The 20,346-nt window shown below is 41.8% G+C and overlaps 1 pseudogene; it reads left to right on the forward strand.

Annotated features, from left to right (window-relative positions):
• The window catches only part of LOC101595450, a 31,293-nt pseudogene extending 11,180 nt beyond the window's left edge, over nt 1–20,113 (forward strand).
• Nucleotides 20,114–20,346: the final 233 nt, after the last annotated feature.

Here is a 20,346-nt window from a genome sequence, read left to right on the forward strand (position 1 = left end):
ACACTTAGCCACCTACCCTAACCTAATATTTAAGAATACAACCGAATGTTATGGTATTATATATATGTAAGTAGAAGAATAGAATAGAATAATGGGGTGAAAAGGCCTAAGTGAGGTCAAAGAAAGAGACTGAGTAAAGGAAAGGTAGAGGGAGGCTAATCAAAATCTAAGATATATAAATAAATCATATGGAAACCTACTTTTTTGACAATGGAACACTCAGGACCCATAGATTGTTATTAGAAAATTTTCAGTGCCAGGGATAGGATACCTTCCAGTGAGTTGTTGGCCAGGAAGTTCCCTGATACCTCTAAAACATTACAGGCCATTGCTGAGGCCCTTGGTTTCCCACTAGGAACAGATGGTAAGACCCTCTTGCTGAAGACTCCACATACTTGGACTGCAAGGCCACTGAGAAATCCTATTGTAACTGAGCTGATAACCTCCTGCATGTAGACCAGCTGACAGAAAGCTGGAAGAAACCATTCTACATGCAGCTCAATGGGAGGGAGAGAAATCACCAGTAAAGATACTCAACAGTGTACACTGCAAGCCTTATAATTGGCCAGCCAGGCCAAATGAGCCAATGGGTGCAATAGTGGCACATCTGTCATGGTAGAAACTAACTGCCCTCTAATTGGACTGGAGGAGTATATCCCTGATACTGAAAACCTACAACAAGGGTAGTCATGAGCCCTAGGGATATAATGTTGTCTGCTGCTGTCTGGCTAAATGTATATACTATGCTCATCAAACTGCCCAGTAAGCACTTCTCTTAATGTTCATACCCATATATTAAGGATACTCTCACTTTTGGTAGAGAATCTTCTCTTTTCAGATGGTGGTGACCTTGGGATGACTCAGAAGGCATCATGGTGCTCAAAAGTGACTGGAGTGCTCAGCACTGCAATATCTCTATCACACCTTCCAAGGCTCAGGGTCTATTGCAGAAGAGGTGGCAGAAAGAATGTAAGAGCCAAAGGAATGGTAGGACTCCTTACAACGTGCTTTCCCCAGACACAAAAAGGCCTGGATATCCATGACCTTACAGTGCCTGACACTACCTACACAAGACCATCATAATAGAAGGAAAAGATAAAGACATCACAATAAAAGAGAGACTGATTGAGAATGGGAGGGGATATGATGCAGAATGGAGTTTCAAAGGGGAAAGCGGGGAGAGGGAGGGTATTACCATGGGCTATTTATTTTTAAAAAATGAAAAGAATAAAAAAGAAAGCACCTTTAACCACTGAGCAATTTCTCTAGCCCAAGAAACACAAATATAAGAGATATAATTAGGGAAGTAAGAAGGGAAGTTTTCTTTACTTGCAGATGTTATAATTCTATAGATAAGAGACACTAAAAACTCCATCAGAAAGCTATTGGAACTGATAAACACTTCCAGCAAAATAACAGAATACAAAATTAACATACAGAAATCAGTAGCCTTTCTATATACCAATAACAAATATGCTAAGGAGAAAAGCAGGGACACAATCCCATTTATTTGCCCCCACCACCCAAAAAGAAAAAAAGAAAGAAAACCTTGGAATAAAAGAAACCAAGAAAGTAAAAGACATCTACAATAAAAAAACTTTAAAAATACTCAAGTCATGGTGTACACCTTTAATTCCAGCACTTGGGAGGCTGAGATGGGAGGATCACCATGAATTTGAGGCCAGCCTGGGCTACAGACTGAGTTTTAGGTCATCCGGTACTAGTATATTAGCATAAACATAAATATTTATAGGGCAATTTGGTGGGCATAACATATTCATTTATCCAAACAACACTGGTAGCTTCCAAGGAGGTCAGCAGTGATTAGAGATGACCTTCAAGACTGCAGTAGGGCTGAAGACAGGGCTATTACTGTGAAACTGAGAAGCATGTAACTGAAATGGCCATGAATCTACATGCAAACTACAATGCCCATGGCTTATATGGGGACATTGTGCAATTACCAGGAGGAATCAGCCAGAGAGGCTTCAGAGGAGATCCTTTTAAAGGTTTGGGTGCCTGATGATGAAAGTTCTAAGAAATGCTGAGTCCCATATCCATTGCACTGGATGCTCAAGTAGACTTGTCCAGATCAGGATATGTGCATATTCTTATCAACTAAGAAAAGGAGGTCACTAAGATATGAGGAACAAAGAGCTGGGATTACTTTAAGTGCATAGGTGCTCCTTCTGCATTGGATTTAGATAAATCAAAAGGATGGATGCCATCAGGTTTCTGGCTTCTGCTTTTGGCTTTGTGCTACTGTTGACTTTTTATAACCATCCACTGAGAGACTGACAGAAGAGAAATAGCAATAGAAACAGTAGCTATAGCATCAACCCACACATTTCTAGCACCTTGTCCTACAATTTTGATCACCTCACACTATGAGTTTAACAGCCTTTCTATACCCACCAAGGGAAAGCTACAGAAACACAGTGTGTGAAGAACTATCTTCAGAATCCATTTTGTAGGATTAATAGATGATATCTTTAAGGTATCCAACTGTTTCAGTCAGGTTTGCATTGCTGGTAGAAATCACCTAACCAACATCACTTTGTGGGGGAAAAAAGAGGTTTATTTTGGCTTACAGGCTCGAGGGGAAGCTCCATGATGGCAGGGAAAACAATGGTATGAGAAGAGGGTGGACAACCTCCCTGGCCCACATAAGGTGATCAACAACAACAGGATAGTGTGCCAAACACTGGCAAGGGGAAACTGGCTATACCACCCATAAGCCCACCCCCAACAATAACACTGCCTCCAAGAGGTGTTAATTCCCAAATCTCCATCGATGTGCTGGGAACATAGTATTCAGAACACCTACATTTATGGGAGACATCTGAATCAGACCACCACATTCTGCCCCTTGCCCCCATAAATTGATATCCATACATGATGTAAAATACAATGCATCCAACTTAAAAGTCCCCATCATCAACTGAGTCATAATACCAAAAAACTCCCAAAAATCCACAATAGCTCAGAATAAACATTGACACTGCAAAAGATAGTATTGGGCATAACAAAGAAAGATTCAATCACTATAACATTTAAGAGGGTAAACATCAAACTTTCTAGCTCCAAGTCCAACAACACTAGTCAATGACAAATCTCCAAGTCTGATCATTCTAAACAGCAACAAGTCTCTGGTATTCCAATTCAGCCCCTCCAGCTACACTACTCACAGTCCTGGAAAACTTCATCTGGGGCTGGAAGCTTTCCTTAGCAGCTGTCTCATGATCCCTGCATCTCCATTGGATCTCCACTGCAATCCACAGTTCATCCTCATGGCTCCATCGGGTCTTCATGCAAGCAACCAGAAAACCTGCTTTACACTGCTCATGGCCATTTTGAAAACACAAGACCACACTACAAACTTAATGACCCTCTCTTTCCTGCATATCTTATACTCCACAATATCAAATAGGGTGCCAATTTGTTAATCTGGGAGGAGGGAGTGGGAATAAAGCAGATTTTGAAGAACAGGACACTTCTTGAGCACTCAGGCCCCTCCAAAAGAGTCTGCATTCTTCCTTTTGCACCAGTGCAGGCCAGCTAGCCAGTCTCAAAGGTTGTAATCTCTCAATTGCAGCTGAATGGGCAATAGTTCACCCAAAGATTTTTCTTTCTGTGCCATATCCCTCTTCTCACTCCAGTTCATTTCTATACAAAGCAACCCTGCACAACTTCTCAGGATACAGGCATAACAGCAAGCTTCTCATGCAAACTGCTAGCCCAATCCAAGCAAAGCTCTTTTTCATCCTCATAAGCCAAACCTCACAGTCCATAGTTCTTAGGGCATCCGGGTCTTGCAGCTCTGACCAGAATAGTCCATCAGGCTGTACTTACAAGACATCTCTTAGGCCAAGGTTTCAAACCCTTCCACATTCCTCTTGAAAATCAGCTCCAAAACGTCAAAGCCATACAGTCAGGTGTCTAGCAGCAACCCCACTGTCAGTACCACTTTACTGTTGCAGTCAGGTTCGCATTGCTGGTAGACATCACCCAACAAAGAGCAGCTTGTGGGAGAAAAAAAGAGGTTTATTTTGGCTTATAGGCTCAAGGGGGAAGCTCCTTGATGGCAGAGAAAACAATGGCATGAGTATAGTGTGGACATCACCCGCTGGCCAACATAAGATGGACAATAGCAACAGGAGAATGTACCAAACACTGGCCAGGAAAAACTGGCTATGATAGCCATAGGCCCGCCCCCAATGATACACCGCCTCCAGGAGGCGTTAATTCCCAAATCTCCAACAGCTGGGAACCTAGCAGTCAGAACACCTAAGTTTATGGGGGACACTTGATTCAAACCACCACACCAGCAAAATCTAAATCTAATATTTGATCCTTTTCATCAAGCACACATAAAAAATCCAGCATGTCAGCCATGCTTACAAAAAAACTTAACAGAAATCTGAATGATAATGCTATGTCCCAAACTATCCAAATGTGCTTTCGGGAAGGAAATATATATATGTTTTCTTTGATGCTCCCACACCTGAGTCAGAAAGGGTTTCATCAGTGGTATGACTCACAGGGGACCAACAGTGCCAGCAAATGACCTGAGGCTGGAGGACATCCAGACAGAGAATGGCTAGACAAGCAGCAAGTCAGACTGGTCAGTCTACCAGGTGATCCATTTGGTGACCTATAAAGTAGCCAAAGATGACATGGGGACAGTCAGAAAGAGGGCAAGATGGCAGAAGACTAAATAAAAACAGATTTCTATCAAGAAATTGGCCACATGGAAGTTTTGACTGAGCATTTGATAGTTAATCTATTGGAGCAAGCTTGCTTGTTTCCACCTCTTCTACAGTAGCCACTAAAACTCAGGTCACTGTAGTTAAGGTATGTCTCTGCAATTTGCAAAGAAGGTGCTTATGTTTTTCAAAATTATTTCATAAGAATAGTTGTAAACAAATCTACTTATCCAATTATACTTTTGAATTAAAATAAAAAGAACTCCTTCTATTGTTGCTTCTCAAAAGTAAGTACAAAGAACAGAAAAGAAGAGGTTAGGCGAAGGAACTGACTAGGCATTTCTCCAAAGAGGACACATATAAGCAGATAAAAGGTATATGAAAAAGTGCTGAGCATCAATGGGCATCAAGAAATGCAAATCAAAACCACAATGAGGTAGGACAGTATTATCAGAACAAAGAAATAGTAACAAGAATTGGTATAGATTGAAGAAAAAGAAATGCTTCTACACCATTAGTAGGAAAGTAAATTGGTGAAGTTGCTATGAAAAACAGTACTAGGGCACTTAAAAATTAAAATAGAACTACTCTATGGTCCAGCTGCCATTTTCAGTATGTGTGCAAAGGTATTGAAATCAGCATCTTAAAGAAACATCTCACATTAGTAACTGGTCTATTCACAACTGTAAAATATGGAAGCAGTTAAATGTAGATGTAAATATGAAAATATCACACAAAGTGAAATGTTATTCTGTATTAAAGTGAAGAGAATTCTCCCATTTGTGATATCATGAACAAATGTGGAAGGCATTATGGTAAGTAAAATAAGCCAGGCACTCAAGACAGGCATCACACAACACCACAGCTATGACAACACCAGTTGCTCAAGTGCGCAGATACCAGACTCAAGTCGTGGCTGTGGAGAAACATGACCTTAAGCACATCTAGTCCATGTAGCTGTCTGTGCATGTAGAATCTCTCAGCAGGGCTATTGTAGCCTCGTGACTACCTAAATGAAACAGGGGCTCTCCATTTCACTGGGCAAAGGTCAGAGCACTCTAATTTTGGTCATCACACATTGTAAAAGACAACAGCAAATGAGTATGCATATATAAGTGCATATTTAAGATGTGAAACCACCACTGTGCCATGGGAGGGAAGACTGAAAGCGAGGGGTGTCCATACCCTTAAGCAATGTCTGACATTATTTAATACACATGTCTGGTGTATGCTGAGTGTCAGCAAATTTCAGAAGAAATTAAAAGAGGAAAAGGATGGTTGCTTACAACCAAAGAGCTCAGAAAAACAAATTAGTTTAATAGTTAGGTAACACTGGGGACTCAGAGCCAGGAGTCTGCTAATTTTAATAATTCTTAGATTCTGTCAAACCCCAGAGCATTTCAGCTCTGCCTGGAGCATTGAATTTGACACTAAAGGCTAATATCCACAAGGAACATTGACTAGCCGTCACAGGCCATGGGGAGGACACCAGCTTCTCAGAGTCAGTCAACACTCTTATATCCTGCTCCATTTGACCAGGTTTACAGTACATGTATTTTCCTCTCCCCCACCCCACCCAGCTTAAGCATAATGCTTAATTCTTCATCTACTTATAAAGAAATTGAGAGCCTCTTGATAACATTTAGAATATACAGATTCCAGAAGTGACTGTTTTAATATTTGCAGACACTTCCTTCCAAGGTTTTTCAACACAGAGAGTCAGATAGCCACTTTCAAACATCACATAAAGAACATTGCAAACCCCTAGTCAACCTTCAGACACAATCTTCAGACTTTATTTCAGGTATTAAAAACACCACCATTGGTTTTGAATGCTTCTTAAATATGGAACATACAGCACAGGCCAGGCCTGCGTGACTGTGGACAGATGGACAGATGGCCATCTACATGCTGACTCGTGAGAATGACAGATCTTACCTCAGCCTCACAGCTCATTTTCCTCTTTTATAAAATAACAACAAAATGCAACAAAAATGTTCAAACATTGGGCCAAACACTGTAATGATGAAGCTGCCAACATCAATCTTTTGGCCAACCAGTGAGCAGTACCCATGGGAAAGGCCTCAAAACTTCTGTCAGTTGATGGACAGTGTTCACACAGCATGTGGAAGGCAGATTGAGATGATGAATGAAGTCAAACAAGGGAATCAAGCTGTTGTGAGTTTTTCTTCTCTGAAAGAAAGCTATGTCATAATATATTGTCAGCATTTTGGCTGAGTCAGTCTTTGAAATAAATTGAAAATAAGCATATGGTATACATTTAGCTTATTTTTCTTAATAAATGTAACTACTACCCTTAGAAAATCTTTATTAAAAATAAAAGATCCTAGAATTGCTATACCTTCACATAAACCTTTTTACTCTGGCTTACATGGGTCCTGGGCAATTGAATCTGGGTCCTTAGGTTTCATAGGCAAGTACCTTAACTGCTAAGCCATTTCTCCAGCCCTCTTTATTGCTTTTATATTTTTTTATTGACAGCTTCTATACTCACTGAGAATTTCCTCCCTTCCCCCACTTTCCTTTTCCCAAATCAACACTTCATCATATCCTCTTGCTCTCTCTATTAGTCTCTCTTTTATTTTGATGTCATCATCTTTTCCTCCTATTACGAGGGTCTTGTGAAGGCAGTGCTAGGCACAGTGAGGTCATGGACATCGAGGCCAATTTCTGTCTGAACGATTGCATTGTAAGGAGTCCTACCTGCTCTTTGGCTCTTACATTCTTTCTGCCACCTCTTCCACAATAAATCCTGAGCATAGGAAGGTGTGATACAGATGTTTCAATGCTGAACACTATTTCTCCATGTCTTCTCAGCACTTTAGTACCTTCTGGGTCATCCCAGTGATCACCACCATTTGAAAAAAAGAAGCTTCTCTAACCAAAAGTAAGAGTAACTTTAATATATGGGTATGAATGTTAAGTAAAGTGCTTTCAGGGCAGTTTGGTGGGCATAATATATGTGTTTAGCCAGACAACACCAGGCATTATACTCCTAAGACTCATGACTTCCCCCACCAAAGGCTTTTGATTAGGTTTTTAGTACCAAGCATGTATTCCCTCCCATGGGGCTCCAGTCCAATTAGAGAGCAGTTGGTTTCCCCCATAACAGACATACCACAATTGCACCCATTCAGTCATTTGGCCTGGCTAGTCAAACTTGAGGCTTGCAGTGTCCACTGTTTTCACCACTGTTGACTTCTGTCTCCCATAGGGCTATATGCGGTACAGTTTTTTTTCCAGATTTCTGTCAGCTGGCATACAGGAAGGAGGTTTTCAGCTTAGCCCATTTGATTTCTCAGTGACCTTGCAGCCCAGGCATGTAAAGTCTTCTGCAATAGGGTCATCTATTCCTGGTGGGAAGCCAAGATTCTTGGCAATAGCCTGTAATGTCTTGGTAGCATCAGGGACCTCCCTGGCCAACAACTTACTGGAAGATATCCCATTCCTGGCAATGAATTTTTTTAGTGATAGTCTATGGATTCTGGGTATGCCATTATCCAAAAAAGTAGGTTATAATATGGTTTACTCACAATATCCTTAATTTTGATTAACCCTCCCACCCTTCTTTTACTCAATTTCTCTTCCTTGATCTCTCTTAGGCCATTTCACCCCAAGTAATCTGCTCATCTAATTACATATACACAATACCATCCCCTTAAGTCCTCCCCTCTTCTCCCTTCTTTATACTCCTTTTCTAACTTACTGGCCTCCGCTACTGATGTTTCCTCCAACTCACATACAAGTCTGAACATTTGTAACTAGAATTCGCATATGAGAGAGAACATGTGATGTTTGGCTTTCTGGGGCTGGGTTACCTCACTTAGTATAATCCTTTCCAGATCCATCCATTTCCCTGAAAATTCATACTTTCATTTTTCTTTACCACTGAATAGAATTCCATTGTATAAATGTGCCACATCTTCATTATCCATTCATCAGTTGGGGAACATCTAGGCTGGTTCCATTTCCTAGCTACTGTGAATAGAACAGCAATAACCATGGTTGTGCAAGTATCTCAAAGGTAGTGAGAAAAGTCCTTGGGATATATGCCTAGGAGTGGTGTAACTGGATCATATGGTGTATCTATTTTTAGCTGCCTCAGAAACCTCCACAGTGATTTCCACAATGGCTGTATCAGATTACATTCCCACCAGTAATGTAGAAGGGGTCTTCTTTTTTGACTTCCTTGCCAATATTTATTGTCATTTACTTTCTCAAGGTAGGGTCTCTAGCTCAGGCTGACCTGGAATTCACTATGTAGTCTCAGGGTGGCCTCTTACTCATGGCAATCTTCCTACCTCTGCCTCCTGAGTGCTGGGACTAAAGGTGTGTGCCACCACACCCAGATTTGTTTTCTTGATGATAGCCATTTTGACAAAGGATGGAATCTTAAAGTACTTTTTCAATATTTTTTATTTATTTCTTTGACAGAGAGAAAGAGAGAGAGAGAGAGAGAGAGGCAGATAGAGAGAGTGAATGGGCACACCAGGGCCTCCAGCCACTCCAGATGCATGTGCCACCATGTGCATCTGACTTATGTGGGTACTGGGGAATCAAACCTGGGTCCTTAGGCTCTGCAGACAAGCACCTTAACCACTAAGCAATCTCTCCAGCCCCTAAACGTAGTTTTCACTTACATTTCCCTTATGGCTAAGGATGTAGAACATTTTTTAGATGCTTATCTGCCATCTATATTTCTTCTTTTGAGAACTCTCTATTTAGTTCCTTAGCCCATTTTATAATTTGGTTATTTGATTTCTTATTATTTAGTTTTCTGAGTACTTTGTAGATCCTATATATTAGTTCTCTTTCAGATGTATATCTGGCAGATTTTTCTCCCATTCTGTGGGTTGCTTCTTTGCTCTATCCAGTGTCCTTTGCTGTACAAAAGCTTTGTAATATCATTGGTTAATTAGTGTTTTTATTTTTCTGAGCAACTGGAGTTATACTCAAAAAGTTATTACCTATGCCAATATGTTGAAGGGTTTCCCTACTTTTTTCTCTAGCAGTTTCAGTTTCAGGTCTGATATTAAGGTCTTAGATCTATTTGGACTCGATTCTTGTGCATGGAGAGACATAAGGATCTATTTTCATCCTTCTACATATAGATATATAGTTTTCCCAGCACCATTTGTTAAAGAGGCTGACTTTTCTCCAATGCATGTTTTTGACATTTTTGTTGAAAATCAAATACGACTATAGCAGCCTGGATTTACATCTTCTGTTCCACTGATCTTCGTATCTGTCTTTGTGCCAGTACCATGCGTTTTTGTTAATAAGGCTTTGTATTATAGCTTTAAATCAGGAATGGCAATACTGCCAGAGGTATTTTTGTTTCTCTAAATTGCAAAAACATTTTTTAAATTTTTTATATTTATTTTATTTATTTGAGAGAGAAAGAGGCAGAGAGAGAGAGAGAGAGAGAGAGAGAGAGAGAGAGAGAGAGAGAATGAGCATGCCAGGGCCTTCAGCTGCTGCAAACGAACTCCAAATGCATGTGTCATCTTGTATATCTGGCTTATGCAGGTCCTGGCGAATTGAACCTGGGTCCTTTGGCTTTGCAGGCAAATACCTTAACCACTCAGCCATCCCTCTAGCCCTGCAGACACATTTTTTAAAAACTATTTTTATTTATTTGCAATGAGAGAAGAGAGAGAATATGGGCACACCAGGGTCTTCAGCCACTGCAAACAAACTCCAGATGCATGTGCCACTTTGTGCATCTGGCTTTATATTGGTGCTAGGGAATCAAACCTGGGTCATTGGGCTTTTTAGGCAAGCACTCCTACTGAGCCATCTCTCCAACCCCTGGAGAAAGGTTAATATGCACAATTTTTCTTGGTAAAAAAAAAACAAAGAAGACATGGCTTATTGATCTTGTGGCCACCCTACTCTGTAGAAATACAATCATATCATGATGTACAGTCACACCATCCATACCTGTAACATATGAAACTATCAGTTTCTCTTTTCTACAGTCTTCACTAGTCATATTGTATTTTTCTTCACTCTTGGACAACAGAAAAAAATGTTTTTCTCTTTTATGTTTTTATGTGTGTGTATGTGTGTGTGTGTGTGTGTGTATGATCATATGGAGGTGCATGTATATGTGCAGGTGAACATGCATGTATATGTGGCTTACAGTATTGAGAAATATGTTGGCAGGGAACATGACATGAGCAAAGGCTGGACAACACCTCTGCCATAGCAGGTGGAAAACAGCAGCAGGAGAATGAGCTGATCTCTAGCAATGGGAGAGGGAGGGCTGGCTATAATGCCCCAAAGCCCACCCCAATGGCACACCTCCTCCAGCAAGCCTAATTCCTAAATTCCTAAATTGATACCAGCTGTGTAACAAACATTCAGAACTCATGAGCTTATAGGAGACCTCTGATTTAAACCATGACAGTAGCTTTTGGTCCTGCTTGCAAGGCATGACTTTACTTACTGACCCATCTCCCCAGCTCCTAATTCATAATTGTTATTAAAAAAATAGAAGTGCTTCATAATTATAAAGAGATAATATTTTGTTTCTTGTGTTGGAACTTCACAGATAGCACATCTCTCTCTTTCAACATGCCCAAAGTCTTCCACCAGTTGAGAAATCTGCCTGGAAGCCAACAGAAGTCCTGATTCATTAGATTGAACTAATGACCAACTGGGGGGACATCTCAGCAAATCAGGTCCTGGAGAACAGGAGGAGCTGGGCTTCAGGGCTCAGCTGAAGGGACAGAATCAAAACAGCTGAAGAGGTGTCATGAACAAGTAGCTATGCTTGTAAGGACCATCCAGGAAAATGGAGGGGGATGACAAATGTTTACAAAATTCAGTGTTAAGAATGGCCTGGAGTACTTCTTAAAAACAGGAGCTCATGCCTCACCCCTAGAATTTCTAGCCATCACAAAAGTAAGTGGTCTGGCTGCCTGGATTAGGGTTAACACCTGCCTAAATCACTTCAGTGTTTTGCTTCCTCTTCTAGTGGGCTTTATATGAACTGTGTGGCAGGCAGTTGATATGTGTTTTGTTTTTGTCACCATCTTTCGCTCATGCTAAGCAAGTACTCTACTACAAGTACTGTTCTATTACCCTGGCTCTAAGGTATTGGCTACACATCCCTGTACATGCTCCAAGTTCCTCATCTTGCTGTCCAGCACCCTCAAGTGAGTTAGTTTACCAAGGATCACCCGCCAAGATGCAACATTCATGTGGCAAAACCAGGCACATGCTTTATTCCTTGCTAGTCTTAGAAAGGAGTACAAGTCAAGTGGACCAAGGTTCTTCAAAATATAATGCTCAAGAGCTGATCTAACACCTGAAGTGTACCTCAGACTTCACTCATGCACAGTGCAGTTGCAGTTGTCCCTGCCTCATGAGCCAGGACAGTGGACTGTGCTGGGTTCACAACAATGGGACTGACCTCCTCACCTTTACCAACTCTTCTCTAACTAATGGCTGTCCAAGCCCCAGAAGTGAAAGTCTGAAGAGAAGAAAGCAGAATACTAACCAGTTTCTAGAAGTTGTCTTCCATTCTTCCCTGAGTTCACTAACAGAGATGTCATCAGCCAAAAGGAAGCTGTCTCCAAATAACAGCAGCAACAGCACATTGGCAATAGTAATGAGTGCTTTCCAGGACATCAGCGAGAGGAAACCCTGATATAAATATCTCATGAGCTAAGTGTCAGATCTGGTGTCATTCAATTCAATAAGGAGCGCAGATGTAAGTGGCCAAGTAACATCATCACCACTTGTGTGTGGTCAGATAAAATGTTTAATATAGTCTGTTTTTGTTAATAAAAATAAAACTTAGGGGCTGGAGAAATGGCTCAGAGGTTTGAGATGATTGTTTACAAAGTCTGTTGGCCAAGGTTTGATTTCCTGGTGCCCAAATAAAGCTAAATGCACAAAGTGACTCATACATCTGGAGTTCATTTGCAGCAGCAAGAGGACCCAGTACACCCATACTTTCCCTCCCCCCCCCCCTCAAATGAACAAACAACAAACAAACAAATGAACCTGGCTGGGGAAGTAGTACAGTGGTAGAGTGTTTCCCAGAATGCACAAAAACCCTTCTGTATCCCCATCACAGCAAAATAATAAAAATGAGTAAAAGTAAAATAAAAAGAAAAAATTAGGTCACATGTCTTAAAAATTATTTTTTGTTCTCTAAGGTATCACTCCAGCCCAGCATGACCTGGGTTTCACTGTATAAGCTCATGCTGGCCTCAAACTCGCCGTGATATTTCTACCTTGGCCTCCTAAGTGCTAGGATTAAAGGTGTGCACCACTACTCCTAGCAAAAAAAAAAAAAAAAAAAAAAGCACTTCATCTAAAAAAGTTTATTCACTGTCTGACACTACCTATATAGGACCATCATAAGAGGAGGGAAAGACCATGGCATCAAAATAAAAGAGAGACTTATTGAGATGGGGAGGGGATATGATGGAGAATGGAATTTCCAAGGGGAAGGGGGAGAGGGAGGGAGGGTATTACCATGGGATATTTTTTATAATCATGGAAAATGTTTTTAAAAATTGGTAAAAAATTAAATTAAATTTTTTTAAAATTTATTTATTTGAGAGTGACAGACAGAGAGAAAGACAGATAGAGGGAGAGAGAGAGTATGGGCGAGCCAGGGCTTCCAGCCACTGCAAACGAACTCCAGACGCGTGCGCCCCCTTGTGCATCTGGCTAACATGGGACCTGGGGAACCGAGCCTCGAACCGGGGTCCTTAGGCTTCACAGGCAAGCGCTTAACCGCTAAGCCATCTCTCCAGCCCAAATTAAATTTTTTTTTAAAAGTTTATTCATGGGCTAAAGGGATGGCTTAGCTGTTAAGGCATTTGCCTGCAAAGCCAAAGGACCCAGGTTTGATTCCCCAGGATCCATGTTAGCCAGATGCACAACAGGGCGCACATGTCTGGAGTTTGTTTGCAGTGGCTGGAGGCCTTGGTGAGCCCATTCTCTCACTCTCTCTCTTTCTCTGTCAAAGAAATAAATAATAAAATAAAAAAGTTTGTTCATTTATTTGCACATGTACCTGTGTATGGGTACACCAGTGCCTCTTGCTGCTGCAAATACCAGACATTGCATTGCTTTTGGTTCTGTGGCTTGGAAATTGTCAGAGGCCAGCAGACTTTGCAAGCAAGTGCCTTTAACCACTGAGCAATCTTCCAAGCCTTCTAAAAAACATTTCTTGTTTAGCTATTTTTTTAAGCCAAACATTAGAGCTGAATGCATGCTTGCCTACCAACATATTAAAGGCATATTATGGCTTTTCCTGTACTTTAAAAAGTTTTAAAGAAGTTATCCATTTACTTGTGAGAGAGGAAGAGAGAGAGTGTGTGTGTGTGCATGTGTGTATGGCCACATCAGTAGCCTCTGGCAACAGCAAATGAGCTCCAGATGTGTGAACCACTTTATTTATGGCTTTACAAAGGTACTGAGGAATTGAACCCTAGCTGGCAGGCTTTGCAAAAAAGTGCTTTTAACCATGAGCCATCTTCCTAGTTCTTCTCCCATACTTCTTATACATATATGTAAGTCTAACTATAGATAGCAATTAATTTGTACAAATTACGTGCTGCTAAACATTGCTAACTTATTTTTATAATTGAAGATAAGATAGTAGAATTAAATTTCATCAGCATTAATGTTGATTGTTATTGTGAATCTTTTCTTAAAAGATGGGTTCCCAGCTAGGTGTGATGATGTATCCTTCAAATGCCAGCACTCAGGAGGCTGATGCAGGAGGATATCCATGAGTTTGAAGGCAGCTAGAGCTACATAGCAAGTACCAGGCCAGCCAGGATATATAGGAAGACTCTCAAAATAGGGTTTCATTATATAACCCATGCATCCTGGAATTCAAGGTAATTTTTCTTAGCCACCTCAGTACTGAAACCACAAGAGGACACATCCAGTTCTTGTAGTTGATGTTTTTGAGATGAATATTTACTTGTCTCAACACTAAGTTTGGGGACTGCAATTGAAAGCAAAACATGATTATAGAAGAAAAGTTGTGCTTCAGTGGAAGATTGTGCTCTGTGTAGACATGAAAATCATCCTTGCAATGTAACCCATTTTACTGTTGCCTTACCATTGTGACATTTCACAACTCAGGAAGTTGTTATAACTGACAACAGGGCAAAACACATCCTGTCTGTAGCCCTCTACTCTAATCCTGAGGTCCTTTCAAGGCTGTACTAAAGGTAGAAGAGGCAATCATACACATTTCTCTGAACATTCTCATCTACTCAGGTATCTGTATGTGAAGGTTCCTTTGGCTGGTAATAGTAGCTTACTAGCTCCTTCATCAATGATGAGTTAATAAAATATTCATCTCACAAGCTTATGGCAAACATGGCTTTCACTTTTTTCTTGAAAGTTATCTTTTAGAAGATGGTGGCCTCCTATTCATACTTCAGCTCCCTGGGTAATATCAGGCAAGATGTGTGGAGCTCCTGTCCAAGTAGGTCTTAGCAGACCTACAATGGATGGCACCTAGGGGCACAGTGGGAAACTGGATTCTCACCGCTTAGGCAGCCCACTAGACCTGCAGGCCCCCAACCACCTGCCCCAGCCTCTGCATCCCTGACTGCCTGACAAGGCTCTCTGCTGCTTTACCTACAGGCATTAACACCTGCAGCCCAGGTGCCTCCTTGTCTTAACCCCCCCTCCCAACACACACACACACACACACACACACACACACACACACACACACACAGCTGTTTCCAGCCAAGGCCCATGTACACGCCTCTGTCTCCCAGTGAACTACCCACAGGCTTCCCCCCACCTTGCCCACCACTGCATCTGTCAGTTGCCCATGTGCACATCCCTGTCTTCAGGGGGCCCCATCCCATCTGTCTCCCAGAAGCTTCCCCATTGCTTCAGGCCCACACCAGGTTCCTGCATGCTCTGATGACTGAGCCTACAGTCTACCCACACTACCATCTCCAGCTGCACTCAGCTGTCTTGCTTCCTTGTTAGGCTGGCCTGCAGGCTGCCTTGGCTCCCCATGTGTATACCCCATAGCCAGTGCCCCTGTTTTCTCCACACCAGCTAACTCCCTGATGTTCCCTGGGCTGTGGAACCCAGCAACCCATCCCACCATCTCTCCAACCCCCCCCCCATTCCCAGTGACTACTTGGGGCGTCACCTCAGCTCTAGAAAGGGAACACAGGAAAATCAGTCAATCACCTGCCAGGGGAAACCAGTGAGTCCTCTATAACTTACCCATATGTGTACACTGGGAGAGAAAAGGCAAGTCCTATGGCTCTAGAGCCACAGCCAAGACACAACTGAGAGCAGATCAAAGAGATCGCAGACCCACAATCCCACCTTTGGTAGTAAGTACCAGACCAGAGCTGCTGATGCACTTATACCCTGCACAACTTGTGCATCCCAAATGCAAAGCCATCATTAGCCTATTATATTTAAACATAAAACAGAACACTCTCTGAAAACACTACAAGGGGAAACTCTTGCTTCTTCTTTAACTAAATAAGATTCCCACACTGTGATGGGCAGACCATAATGCAAAAGAAACCACATGAACCAACAAACTGAGAGACCTTCAACAAGGTTGCCTAGTTCCACAATGTAAGTCTCCAATGAAAGCAAAGAGGAAACAACAGGAATCGAACCCCAAAATGAAGACACAAAATATATGACCCTGACCAAGCAAATTGCAAAGCTGCTTGCAAATTAAGAAAAAAACCAACAATCACATAAATGATGTCCATACAAATATCTTCACTACATTTGACCTAACAGACAAAAACCAGAGAGACCTCAAAAGAGAGTTAATGAATTGAAGGTGAGACAAAAAAAATAAAGGTTCTCAATAGCCATCTGGTTAAATTTATGGTAGACATATATAAATGCAAGAGTGAAGTCCAAGAAGCATTAAGAAAATCAAAACATGGAAAGGACTATGCTGAGGTAACCCAGGCCCAGAAAGCCAAGCACCACATGTTCTACCTCATATGTGGATCCTAGCTACAGATGACTGGGCTTCTGCGTGAGAAGGAAAAAACTCAGTAGCAGAGGCCAATAAGTTAAAAAGGAGATATAAAGGGAAGAGAAAGGTAGGGAGGAGGGTACTTAATAGGTTTGTATTGTATATATGTAAGTAGAATGATTGAGATGGGGAGGGAATATGATGGAGAATGGAATTTCAAAAGGTAAAGTGGGGGGGGAGAGGGTACTACCATGGGATTTTTTTATAATCATGGAAAACATTAATAAAAATTGAGAAAAAAGAAAAAGAAACAAGAAATTATATATATATATATATATATATGTATATATATATATATATATATATATATATATATATATATATATATATATATATATATATATAAAATCAAAAGAAGCTGGGCATAGTGGCACATGCCTTATATCCTGAGTTTGAGGCCATCCTGAGACTACATAGTGAATTCCAGGTCAGCTGGGGCTAGAGCAAAACCCAGGACCTCAAAAAAAAAAAAAAAATCAAAACATTACCTGAAATTGGAATTCAACAAAGAGATGGATACTATACAGAAAAAAGCACAGTCAAGGCTGAGAACAGGCAGCTTGTCATCAATGGGAAGGCCATCTCCATCTTCTAGGAGCAAGACTCTTCCAACATCAAATGGGGTTATGCTGGTGCTGAGTATGTTATGGAGTCTACCAGTGTCTTCACTACCATGGAGAAGGCTGGGGCCCTCTTGAAAGGTGGAGTCATAAAGGTCATCTCTGCTCCTTCTGCTGATGCCCCATGTTTGTGATAGGCATGAACCACGGGTAGTATGACAACTCACTCAAGATTTTCAGTGTGGTAGTTTGAATACATGGCCCCCAATATATTCAGTTCTTTATTGTTTGTAGTTTGCATCTGTAGCCATCTGGATGGAGGCAATGTCATTGGGTGGATCGTAAGGTGTGGTGGTGGGTTTCAGATTTCACTCTAAAGATAATGTAAAGTGTGCCTAGCTGGAGTTCCTGAAGTGTATTGTGGCTTTTGGCTTTTTGGCTTGTGCTTCTCTCTCTCTGCTTGGTCCTGTGAAGGCAAGCAAGGTTCTTCTTCCATTTATGGAATTTCTCCTGGATCTGTAAGCTTCAATAAATATCCCTTCCTCCATAACTGTGTCTAGTCAGAAAGTTCATCTCAGTGAACTTGAATCTGTCTGCTACAGAATTTGGTACTGAGGAGTGGTCTGAGATGAACCTTACCATGAGGATGTTGATCTTTTGGAGGAATAGGCATGAATTTAGTGCTTGCAACTGAAGATGCCTTCTGGAGGGGTAAGCCAAGTTTTTTGGACTATTCTGATTACAGTTTGTGAATGCTAAGTACAGACATTATTGAACTTCAAGGCTTGCCTTATGAGCTTTCTAAGGAGAAGGAAAGACTGCAGAAGGCTTTGTTAGAACTGGGCTACTCGCATAAGGGCTGGCTGCATCCTGCTGCCCAGGCCCAGAGAATTTGATCAAGGTTAAATTTATAATGGATTGATGTGCTTGGCTAGAGATATTGGACTGAGAGATTTAAGACTTTTAATCTGGAAAGTCTCAAGCAAGTTAAAATTACAGGCACTGAGACTGGTTTTAGGTTACTGAATCTGCTATTGTTAAACACATTAGCAATCTTAAAGGAAGATGGTCCAATTGCTTTACCATGGAAAGGATGCCTGAGGAAAGACTATCATAGAAACACTTTTGGAAAGAGTTGACTGGAGAAGGAACCTGCTTTTCAAGGTTATGATTTATTTTGTCTGTGAATTAAGAATATGGCTGTGTCCTGCACACCTGGTATTGGTTTCAGAAGCATGAAAAATGCGAGCAGAGGTCGTGAATTGCACATGCTTCCAGGAGCTGATGCTGAGATGCAGCATGGGGTAGGGCCTGATGCCCTGATAGGCTGAAAGAGCCTTTGGAAAATGTGAGGAGTGGTCATGAATTGCACACGGTTCCAGGAGCTGCTGCTGAATGCAGCACGAGGCAGGGCATGATGCTCTGATAGGCTGAAAGAGCCTTTGGTAGATGGACTGTGGTTTGCATGAAAACCTCAAGATGTTTTCTGGTATACCAGAACTATGCAAGGGCTACCATAAAGCGTACTGCTAGCCTGGGATGGAAGTGTTCTCTGGCTACTCTGCCCAGCTGGAGGGGAAGAATTGGAAAGTCTGGAGACTGTTAGTCTCTGGTTATATTGAACTTGAACTGCAGAAATTTGATGTTTATTTGATGGTGGTTGAATTTGCATCGTTTTAGTCTCTCCTTGTTATGCATTATACCAGTTGAAAATGTTTACTCTGTACCTTTATATGTTAGAAATGTTTAACTAGTTTGATTTTACAGGTCTTAATATCTTTACTTGTCAAGACTGTGGGGACCTTTGAAATTGAACTGAGTACAATTTATAGTGTGTGATGGTTATAAATCTATTGGGGGCCAGGGGCAGAATGTGGTAGTTTGAATAGATAGCCCCAATATATTCAGTTCTTTATTATTTGTAGTTTGCATTTGTAGCTACCTGGCTGGAGGCAATGTCATTGGGTGGATCTTAAGGTGTGGTGGTGGGTTTCAGATTTCAACATAAAGATATGCAAAGTGTACCTAGCTGGAGTTCCTGAAGTATGCTGTGGCTTTTGGCTTTTTGGCTGTGCTTCTCTCTCTCCGCTTGGTCCTGTGAAGGCAGGCCAGGTTCTTCTGCCATTTATGAAACTTCCCCTGGATCTGTAAGCTTCAATAAATATCCCTTCCTCCATAACTGTGTTTGGTCTGAAAGTTCTTCTCAGTGAACCTGAATCTGTCTGATACAGTCAGCAATGCCTCCTGTACCACCAACTACTTAGGCCCCCTGGCCAAGGTCATCCATGACAATTTAGGCATTGTGGAAGGACCCATGATCACAGTCCATGCCATCATTGCCACCCACAAGACCATGGATGTTTCCTCTGGTAAAGTCTGGTGTGATGGCTGTGGGGCTTCCCAGAACATCATCCCTACATCCACTGGCACTGCCAAGGCTGTGGGCAAGGTCACCCCAGAGCTGAAGGGAAAGCTTACTGGCATGGGTTGTAAGGTGGCTCACCCCCAATGTGTCTGTGATGGATCTCACCTGCCACCTGGTGAAAGCTGTCAAATATGATAACATCAAGAAGGTGGTGAAATAGGCATTGGATGTCCTCCTTAAAGGCATCCTGGGCTGCATGGAGGACTGGGTTGTCTCCTGCAACTTTAAAAGTGACACCCACTCTTCCATCTTTGATGCTGGGGCTGGTATTGCCCTCAATGACCACTTTGTCAAGCTCATTTCCTGCTATGACAACAAATTTGGCTATAGCAACAGGGTGGTAGGCCTCATGGTCCACATGGCCTCCAAGGAGTAAAAGCCCTGATCACCCACTCCAGCAAGCACATGAGAAGAAGAGAGGCCCCAGGAGAGGCCTCAGCTGCTGGGGAGTTCCTAGCCCAACTCAGCCCCCAACATACTCAGCATCTTTCTCCTCAGTTTCCATCCCAGACAACCCTGGAAGAAATGGAGGGGGGTAAGGAGCCCCTTTCTGTCACTACCACCAAATAAAGTTCCCTGCACCCCCCCCCCCAAATGGAGGGATTTGGA

This window comes from Jaculus jaculus, chromosome 3 (genome assembly GCF_020740685.1).
Source record: "Jaculus jaculus isolate mJacJac1 chromosome 3, mJacJac1.mat.Y.cur, whole genome shotgun sequence".
NCBI classification, from domain to species: domain Eukaryota; kingdom Metazoa; phylum Chordata; class Mammalia; order Rodentia; family Dipodidae; genus Jaculus; species Jaculus jaculus.